This window comes from Lactuca saligna, chromosome 3 (assembly GCF_052625555.1).
Source record: "Lactuca saligna cultivar CGN05327 chromosome 3, ASM5262555v1, whole genome shotgun sequence".
Lineage (NCBI taxonomy): Eukaryota > Viridiplantae > Streptophyta > Magnoliopsida > Asterales > Asteraceae > Lactuca > Lactuca saligna.
Window position 1 is genome coordinate 18,708,589 of NC_136419.1, and position 11,131 is coordinate 18,719,719.

The 11,131-nt window shown below is 33.5% G+C and overlaps 1 long non-coding RNA gene across 11 annotated transcripts; it reads right to left on the reverse strand.

The window, feature by feature from the left end:
* Positions 1-7,701: 7,701 nt before the first annotated feature.
* On the reverse strand, positions 7,702-10,506 carry LOC145034635 (uncharacterized). 11 transcript variants are annotated; one of them, XR_013678141.1, is made up of 4 exons: positions 9,803-10,493; positions 8,540-9,700; positions 8,192-8,251; positions 7,702-7,991 (listed from the first exon to the last, which is right to left on the reverse strand). It is a non-coding gene; the product is annotated as an uncharacterized LOC145034635 (long non-coding RNA). The 11 variants fall into 11 exon arrangements; XR_013678136.1 differs by having other exon boundaries at positions 8,192-9,700; positions 9,803-10,494; XR_013678139.1 differs by having other exon boundaries at positions 7,702-8,251.
* Positions 10,507-11,131: the final 625 nt, after the last annotated feature.

Here is an 11,131-nt window from a genome sequence, read left to right on the forward strand (position 1 = left end):
AACTTTACGTGATTATCATGCTTGGGGAGGCCAGATCTATGATTGTATGGAACAGATCTGACCTCAGAAGTTGTTTTGAGTTCGTGCATGGCATGAACTCGCCGAGTCCAAAGAACGGACTCGGCGAGTAGTATGAAGGTGGCCCGTTAATCACTCAGTGAGTGGACTTGCCGAGTTGGGGGAAATGACTCGGTGAGTCAGGGAGAGTCAGGGGTCTAAGTTCAAGTTGGAACTCGCCGAGTTATTCTGAGACTCGGCGAGTTGAGTCGGGGTGGCCCCACGATTCATGCTAGGTGGAACTCGTCGGATCAAGGGGAGTACTCGACGTGCCAAGAGAGGATCTAAGAGAGTCAGTGGACACGTGTAGACTCGCCGAGTCGCCCTAGTGCACTCGACGAGTCGGGTCAAAGTTTGACCGTTGACCTTGTTGACTTTTAGGGTTGAGTACAGTTGTATTTATGAGAGTTTTATGTGATTAGGCGGAGGCTAGATCACACTTCTTCCGAGTCAGATATTTACCGAGACATCGAGGTGAGTCTCCTCTCTATACTTTACCTTGAGTAGGTAACCAGAGTTATGTGATTGAGTAATTGTATGCTATGTATGTTATGTGTTGTACTGCATGATTTCTATGTGATTTATGTAGTGCATGTTATTCAGAGCTAGAACCTGAGGGTTCACGGAGTTTGGGTGCACGGACCCACAGAGTTATAGCCTCGAGTGGCTAATATGTGTTATATGTGGTATTTTGGGGAACTCACTAAGCTTTGTGCTTACAGTGTTGATGTTATTTGTTTCAGGTGCTAGTGACGACCGCGGGAAGGCGCCGGCTTGATCCGTACACGCACGTTTGGAGTTTTTACATGTTGATCTTGGGATTTTGTACTGTTATGTTGAACTATTAAAATGGTTGTTTTTATGAGGAACAAGTAAAATGGTTATTTTTATGAATATTAATGGAATTATGTTTTTATGAAAAAAAAAATTTTGGCTTTAAATTTCCGGTGTTACAACCATTTTCTAACTTTTCATCAAAAAAAACTTTTATAAACAAGAAAAGAGATATCTAAGTTATGGTTGGTAGATTGATACAACAACATTTTCTTTTGGTTTGTATAAGAATTTGTCGTGATTTTTTCTTACCATTTATGTGTTCATTTCAAAATTTGCAGCTGCCGCAACAGCTCCTATTCCTTCAGCAGGTAATAATCATTTCAATGTGTTTCATCCTCCTTTCCTCTACCAAAGTGAAAAAGTTTAAACATCATTTATCCGGACCAGACACACACACAGTTGATGGGAAAATAAGAAACTAGTTGCTTCTTTATCCTTTTTCTTTTTAGTTATTTTTAGTGGTTAATTTCATTCCCTTGTTGTGTGTCTAGTCAACACTATAGTAAAACTTGGTAGAGAATGGTTGGAGGATTGTAGTGTTAAGTAGGATTAGTTGGGTGGGGTTTTGTTGGTTGGTAAATTTGTTGACTATATCTAGCAGGTTTTAAGTGGTTTGTTTGTTCCTTTTGTTTCAGGCAGAATTGCAACTTAATTTCCAGAAAAGTAGCGACCATGGAATCTTTTCTTTGTTACATCCAAGGTTCAGCGGTGTGTTAGGCGAAGCTCTAGACTTGGTTGCTAGATGGAGCAAGGATGTGGTTAGTAGTTGAGTTAAATCAGATGTTTTGTTTCAAATAATAGTTATATATTTAGTTTTTTCCTTTGATAGTTTAATGTTAGTTTGGTTCAGATAACTGTTGAGAAGGTTGTTTTGGAACAAAGCAATAGCCAGTATAAGCTTCAAGGCTAATACGTGTTGCCCAGGTCACGAGCTGGAAAAGAAACAGGAAAAGGGAACTTACTGAGAAGAGAAATGGCTGGTCATTTAGGGAGTGTGATATCTTCTATGGGTCGCTGAGAATGAGGCTTGAGGTTCCACATGCTGAAATTGATGAGTGCTTCCACTTGCTAGGCTTATTTCCCGAAGTACCGATCCAGCTCTTCAGTTTAGATCAAAGGTCATCCTCATTCATTCATTCATTTATTAAGTTTTATTTTATCATCCAAACCCAAAAAGCTCTCATCTAAATCTAATGTCTTTTATGTGCAAATCATATGAGAATGAATGAATGAATGCCCTCTACCAAAATATAGCAAACACAACCAATCCTAATCCTGTTCATATACCATAAGAGAAAGTAAAGTAGGTTCCTTTCTCATACATTTGTTTGGTAAACAGAGTAAATAAAGTAGGTTGCTATTTGTTGCAAAGCTCTATCTAGTCTAGGGGTATATAAATATTATATGATTTTAGGTGACGTTGTTCCCCATTACCTTAATGTTGATCTTGCATTGGGAGATATACGTGTTGCAAAGTGTATCAAGTCTGACTACCCATGTGTCCCATTGGAGGAAGCTCAAGGTTCTTTACTTCTCTTACACTGTAATAATCCATCTTCACACTTATTTTGTAGTTATGTTTTTTTTTTTTTTTTTTTTTTTTTTTTTTTGCAGGCAATATAGATACTCTGAGCAAGTTCATACATTTAGAGTCCTTGAACGGTGTTACTAAGGAGGAGTGGAGACAAGTGAGGCACACATTTAAAAAAATCAGCACAAATCTTGTTTACAGTGAGGCACACATTAGGTTATTAGAACTATTAGTTTGTAAATTTTTATTACAACTTCTATTGATTTGTTTTATCTTTCCATGGAACGATTATTTGTATGACATTAAATTTATGCAATGGATTCTATTTTTTGTATATGATATTTTATTTTCTATTATGAAACATTAAATACAAATTTAATTTGAAAATAAGTAAATCTATAAATACTATTTTTTTTGTAAACATTTAAAATTATGATACGCAAAAATGTGTGTCATCTTCATTTATGACATGGCCTTTCTTGACAGGGGCTTTCTTGATACGTATTGCGTGTCATTAACATGCATGTCGTAAGGTTACGACACGCGAATGCGTGTCGTCTTCCTTTATGACAGGGTCTTCCTTGATACGCATTGCGTGTCATAAACGCGCGTCGTAAATGAGCGTCGTAAATGCGCGTCGTCTCTCTTTATGACAGGGCCTTCCTTGACGCGCATTTGCGCGTCGTCTGAGCCTTTTACGACGCGCAATGAGCGTCGTAAAAGGCTTTTTTTCTAGTAGTGTATGGATGGTGACTGATCAGAATAAATGTGTAGTTTTGTTTCATGACATTTATTATGTTTTTATGTCATATTCGTTTCATGAGAAATGATGTCGTCACAATTTTTATGTCATATTCGTTTCATGAGAAATGATGCCGTCACAATCTTCCCAAATTAATAAAATATGAATTTATTTCTCTAAGCCGAATGTTTCTTATGTTTTATTTATTTATTGAAAAGAAATATGAATATTCGCAAAAGAAATAATAAAGATATATTTCTTGCAGACAATGCAATAACACATAGCGTTTTTAATAATGAAAAGTATTTTGCTTACTTATCAATTAGAGAAACAAATGTTAATATAATAACAGGTAATGCAAAAACGATTGAAGGCTCCAGAAGAGTGAATATAATATTACAACAAGGGATATCAATTACAAATTAGTGATGCATTATTTTCGTCTAAATCAGCAAGAATGAAGGCTCTGGAAGAGCGAATATATTATTACCATAAGTGACAATAATTACAATTGGTGATGCATTATTTTTATTAAAATCACCAAAAAAAATTATTAAGTTTTAAGGATATTCGGTCTAACAGATATAGTATTGAAACAACTAATGATGGTAATAAAAATTATCTCAACATTACAGAAATGATATCGGATAAGAAAAGTTTTTTTTGTAAAAATTACTTGTATTGTCCTCTGGATTGTACTATACAACTATTACAATGATTCATGCTATTGAAAATATTATAATGATTCATGTTATTGAAACTAAAAAAGGTATGATATTACCTTCATAGTTTGGCATGACCGTTTGGGCCATCGCGGATCAATTATGGTAAGTAGAATAAATGAAACTTCAAGTGGTCATTCCTTGAAAAACCAGAAGATTTTTCAAGATAATGAATTGTGTTGCATGCTCTCAAGGAAAATTAATATTCAGTCCATCATTGAACAAAGTTGGGTATGAAAGTCTTAGTTTCTTACAAAGAATTCAAGAGGATATATATATGGACTAATTCATCAAACACCATGTGGACCATTTAGATAATTTATGGTTTTAATTGACATGTTAACTAAATGGTTACATGTGTGCTTATTGTCTAGTCATATTTGGTTTTTGCAAGATTACTTGCATAAATAATTTGCCTAAGGGCACATTTTTCCGATTACCCAATTATGAAAATTTGACTTGACAATGTTGGAGAATTTACATCATAAGCTTTTAATGATTATTCCATGTCGATTAGGACAACTATTGAGCATCATGTTGCATATGTTCATACACAAAATGGTTTATTTGAGTCGTTAATCAAACACTTTTAATTAATTGCAAGACCATTACTAATGCATTCTAAACTTCCTATATTGACATGGGGCATGCAATTTTACATGCAACATCACTTATATGCATAATGACAACTAGTTATCATGAGTTCTTCCATATTCAACTGGTTTGCGGTCAGTAACCAATTATTTACCATCCAAGGATGTTTGGATGTATAATTTATGTACCCATTTCTCCACCTCACTTCATAAAAATGGGTCCTCAAGAAGAATGAGAATTTATGTTGGATATGAATCTCCATCTATAGTAAAATATTTAAAAACATCAATTGGAGATTTATTTACAGCTATATTTGATGATTATTATTGTGATGAATCATATTTTCCAACATTAGGGGGAGAAATAAAGAAGCTGGAAAATAAAATCTCTTAAAAGGAATTGTCACTTTCAGTTTTAGATCCTCGTTCAAGTCAATGTGAACTTGAAATAAAAAAGATAATTCATTTACAAAATGTAGCAAATCAATTTCCAGAAGCATTTACTGACCCTAAGTGGGTAACAAAGTCTCATGTACCAGCTATACTAACTCAAGTTAGAATTGATATCCCAGAAGGAAAAAAATACAACTGCGAATGAATCTTAGGCACGCCTGAAGCGTGGAAGATCAGCAGGTTCTAAAGATAAAAATCATCGAAATGAAATGAAGCAAATACAATTGATGGTCCAAAAGAGAAAACATAATTTGTTGAAAAGATTAATGAAGCTCTAGTAGGGCCCAATGACATAACAAAAGAAAATAAAAAATGAAAATGATGAGATCTCAATAAATTATGTCATGATAGGAATAAGATGGAACCTAAATATGATAGACGTCGACGATAATTTTTCATATCATGTTCCGCGCGCGATTATAAAGAAAATGAGGATCTTGAACCTAAATCTATTGAGTAATGCATGAATAGGAAATATTAGCCAAAATGGAAAGATGAACTAAATAAATAGTTTAATTCTATTACTCAATGAAAAGTTTTTGGACCTGTAGTCCGTACACCAAACAGAGTAAGAACAGTGGGACACGAATGATTATTTGTGCGCAAAAGAAACGAGAAAATTGAAGTTGTGAGATATAAAGCAATACTTGTTGCACAAGGTTTTACCTAAAGACCCGAAATCGATTATAAAGAAACGTATTCTCTGGTAGTTGATGCAATTACATTCAGTTATTTTATAAGTTTAACATATGCAAAACTAGAGATGTGTCTAATGGATGTATTTACCGCTTATTTATATGGTTCACTTGAAAATGATATTTATATGAAAATCACAGAAGGGTTTAAGGTGTCAGAAGCACAAACTTCTTATTCTCGTGAAGTATATTTGGTAAAATTAAATAAATCTTTGTATAGATTGAAACAATCTCGCAGTATGTGCTTCAATTGTTTTATTACATTTATGTTGAAAGAGTGCTATAAAAATGACCCATCAAGCTCATGTGTATTCATAAAAAGATCCATATAAGAATTTATCATAATTGATGTTATTGTAGATGATTTGAGCATAATTGGAACTCCTAGAGAATTGGAAAAAGATCACTTCTTGTTTGAAAGAAACTTTTGAAATGAATGATCATGGTAAGATGAAATTCTATTTGGGTCTTCAAATTAAGCACAAAAAAAAAAATAGAGTTTTTGTACATTAATATCTAGAAAAGGTGCTAAAGGTTTCATATGAATAACTTACATACATGAGTAACCCGAAGGTGGTAAGGCACTTAGATGCCAAAAAAGACCAATTTCAGCATCATAAAAAGCATGAAAATCTTTTTGTTCCCGAATAACTATATCTTAGTGCTATTGGTGCACTAATATATCTTACTATTAATACAATACCTGATAAATCTTTTGTCGTAAACTTATTAGCAAGATATAGTACTTGTCCAACAAGAAGATATTGGAATAGAGTCAAACACATTCTTTGATATCTTCGAGGTACAATGGATATGAATTTATAATAATCAAATTCATAAAATATGAAGTTAATTAGTTATCCAGATGCTGGATATTTATCTGATCCACACAAAGCTCGATCCCAAACTGATTATTTATTCACTTGTGGAGGTAACACAATTTCTTATCATTTTGTTAAACAAACTTTAGTTGCTACTTATTCTAACAATGCATAGATTATAGCAATTTATAAGGCAAGTCATGAATGTATTTAGTTAAGAACTTTAACTCAATACATTTGCAAGAATTGTGGTCTAACTTCTAACAGGGATGTTCCAATCATACTATATGAAGTAAATACAACTTGTATAGCTCCATTCAAGGAAGGATTTATCAAAAGAGACAGAACCAAGCATATATCACCAAAGTTTATTTCACTCATGATCTTCAAAAAGAGTATGACATCAACATCTAGGAAATTCAATCCAGTAACAACTTTCCTGATTGGTTTACTAAAGCACTTCCTACATCGAAATTTGAAAAGATGGTACGAAACATTGTTATGCGGTGCTTCAAGAAAATCAAGTGATGTGCTAATCAGGAAGAGTTGGAAACATATTGTACTCTTTTCCTTAGTTATGTTTTTCCCACTGGGTTTTCTTAACAAGGTTTTTAACGAAACAATTGTTTCCAATATCTATTATTAATCATGTACTCTTTTTCCTTAATAAAAGGTTTTTCCCATGAGGTTTTACCGATTAAGGTTTTAACGAGCCATAATACAATCATCATTCAAGAGGGAGTGTTATGAATTATTATTTAGTGAATGACTATTGGATTCTCCATATTCCCCCATTACTCTCCATAATTAGTGAACATTATAGCAAACATTATTATGAGTTTATGAATATAGTTTTGCACCACTATAATGAACATTCATATCATACATCACCTTTCATCTTCTTTGTCTAGTATAAATAGTGAATATCATGTATTGTAAAGTTTAATGATTTCATCACAAGTATTGGAATAAAAGTTCTCTCTCATGTCTTTCTTTACTTTATAATTTATCTTGTTATTTGATCATATTTTATAACAACAAACAATATTTCACAAAATTAATAGGGCAAATTATACAAAAATATTATATTTTTTTTGGATTTTGATACTTTTTTATTTGTAGTTTTAAATTCGATACTGTATTTTCAATTTCCTTTTTGGTTTTAACACTACATTTTCTAATTTATTTCAACTAGAAAAGGAGCCCATGCACAGCATGGATCAAGAATTTTGTTAACAACACATTCAAAATGATGGCAACTAACAATTGTAGATGAAAGAACATAGAGGTTAGTACAGTTATGATCAAAATTACAATTATACCCTTTTATCCATTTTGTTGAATTGTGGGTTCTGATGCAGCCTCCTCTAGACATCAACAATTAGTCACACCTGGAACCTCATTTTGACAAAACAAAGATCAATGTGTATTACTCTGGTCTCTTTCCATACAAAGATCAGGTATCCAAAGTGCATAAAACTAATCTAGAGCCTCTACAACCGGTATCATCTATTGTTTTTATTGTTCACATACGGAAGCCCTGCACAAAACAAATCGATAAGCATTCGCAGTATGAAATGTGACAGACTTAATAGTGCATATTATTGTCGCGAATATCATGAAGTTCAACATTGATGATTAGTCAGTTCAGTTATGTTCAAGTAAGAGTTTTTTTGCAAAATTCCTTTGGATAGTATGGAGAAATAACATAATCTTGGGGAAATTTGAAACCAATGTTACCTTTATCACCGAAAAGGTAACTTGAAAAGGTAACTTGTGTTACCCGCTTGTCTTTAAGACCTTAAAAAAAAATTATTAGCATAAGCACCTTGATAGAGGCGTCATCATAAACATGGCACAAAAGAACCCCTGATTATTGCACGTGTAACATCTATATGTTCAATAAGCATCATTTAACTTATATTTATTGTTATTTCATCAATATAGTGACTTAATTTTTTTTTTATTACTATTATAGCAATACTTCCATGGCTTGTCGATAAAAAATAATTATGAATTAAATATAATTAAAATCATTGATGCAATAGTGTGTATGTAAGAATCAACGAAATGCAAACATTTACTTACCTCTTCTGTGATGGCTGATCATGAATTTATTTACCTCTTCTGTGATGGCTGCTCCTCTTCATGATCGCTGTGAAATTTAATGATGACATTCTTATTCTGCCACCCCTCCTCAACCCTATACTAAAAATAGACAATTAACTGAAAGTAAGAAAGTGGAAAAATATATGAGTCAAGGAATGTCACTAAAATTTTATAAGAAAATAAGAACTATGATGTCATTCCATAAGAATTTCTACAGTAAGATTAAGCATCTAGGGTGCATTCAGTAGCCCATACGCATAAAAAAGAACCTGATTCTAACCTACCTATCTGACAGTTAAGCTCCATTTTTCCTTAATGAATCTATCTAATCAATGAATACATTTCTGTGACTTTTGAACACGAACAGGTGACACTTTTGCAGTTTTCACCCGGGATCACAGGTGCTTCAACTCCAGTTGGTTTATTTAATCAGCACAAAGATTACAAATTGCAGCAATTGCAATGGGGGATGTTCTCCAGTAGAGTATAAAGACAAAGCAATGGTAGAAGCGTAGTATAATGGTCTCTTAATTAGTTATCTGATTCAATATTTGAATTGTTAAATATAAGTTATCAAAATATATAAAATATCAAAGGGTGAGAGAAAAAGACCAGTTTTTTAGTAAACCTCTACTCTCCATATCTGCTCATAGATTTCACAGTTGCCTCGTCTTTCCATATACCAAGTCCTATGAGAAGCACTTTGACTATGTTGACCCCAGGAATTAGAGCTGCTATAACTGTCCCTTGACGACTGGAATTGCAAAAGTTTAAGAGGAAGCACATGGCCATGAAGAAAACGAAAAATATAGATACAGAACAAACATGGTAAAAAATTTATACCAACTGGATAATATAAGAAGTGGTAGGAGCGACAGTTCCTTTCAGTAATTTCATTCAATAATCTGAAAACCGGTTTATCGTCTTCCTTTGACTTTAACCATCAAACAAAAAGCTAGGGTTTTTTCTCATAGGGTGAGAACAACAAAATCAAAAGAAACGAGCTTCAAAAACATTAATAAAAGAAACGGAGTCGCTGACTTTATGCTTCAAAACATCGACCGAATCATAGGAACCTGGGACACTTTCTAAGAGCTCTCAACGCATAGTTTATTGCGTTTATCCAATTTCGTCCTCAGCCTACAAATTTAAAACATCAAACTTCGTTAATTATCACATCTTAATCTTTACAAAAAGAAACGCACACATAACCCAATACAAATGATAAACAAAGAAAATCACCAAATTAGGGTTGAAGTGTAGTTCAGATGATGCAGCGGCGAATACCACCATGACTCTCCTCTTTCTGGCTTACCTAATCGGCGACTTTCACCTTCACCTACCTCTATCGAGCAGATAATGGTCGTTTAGGGTCGTCGTTGTGCTTCCTCCATGAACAGAGGACAAGACCCACACTTCATATAACTTGATGCAATCGTCGACTGAGATAACACCCCGACATCATCTTCGTCCCTGACTGAGTTCGTCGGTTTGGTATTGAAGTGAGAGAAGGTTGAGATCATTCGTGAATACGAACAATCCATTGAGTTATCCTACAAAATTGAAAGAAGGCGGTCACCTGAATTCCTGAAGAGTTGTAATTAGATGAGAGTGGCGGATGTGAATAAGATACCTAAGGCAAAATAGAAGACGTCTTTGTCGATGTGGAAAACGACGGTTTCTATAAGTCGGTTTGGATCTGCAAGAGAGATAAGCCCCGGAAGGTAGATAGATCAGTCCCAAGCATCGGTGGTGACCAAGGAATGAAGCGGTGGAGACGGTAACCCAAAAATTAGAAGCGTTGAGATGGTCGGTGAGGCGGTGGTTTAGACTTTGGAGAAGGTAGAAGCCCGATACCATTGACCATGTATGTGATCGGGAATGGGAGGCAGTGAGGAGTTGAACGGTGGATGAAACGTGGAAAAATAAGAAAGGTTTCATAGACAAGAACATGACACGTATCAGCCATGGAAACCACTAACGGAAATTTTAATGAGAAAGGAAAAAAAAATTAAAAAATGTTTGGTCCAATCACAGTTAAGTACTGTTCAAGTGGGAACCTTACTTTTATATATTTATACTAGGTTATAGCCGGGACACACGGATGAAAAAGAAAAAAAAAATATCATAAATAAATCATAAGGTAATTATTGGCTAATGATAAGAAAAAAATTATTTGTTTATTTTTTTTTATAAAGATAGATGTTTTCTCTATAAACTAATAAAATGATATAATGATCAGTTCAAATTACAACACACTCTAATCGACGTCGAGTATTTGTAGATATTTTATAAAATTCAGATTTTGTAAAATGCAAAATAAATTTGAGTAGAGTGAAAAAAAGGAAATATAATCAATCACGGAAATGACGTTGTTATATAAAATTAACAATTTTAATATTTCTCTACCGGGTTGCATTCCATTTCTGGTGGATGTATATTTAGTATAAAATAAACAAATTCAAAAATAATTGTTGATTTTAAGGGACATTATAGATTAAACGTGTTTGAATTATTTACATAGATAAAGTTGGTTTTAATTGCGTGTATTTTTTGGTATAAAATGACAAA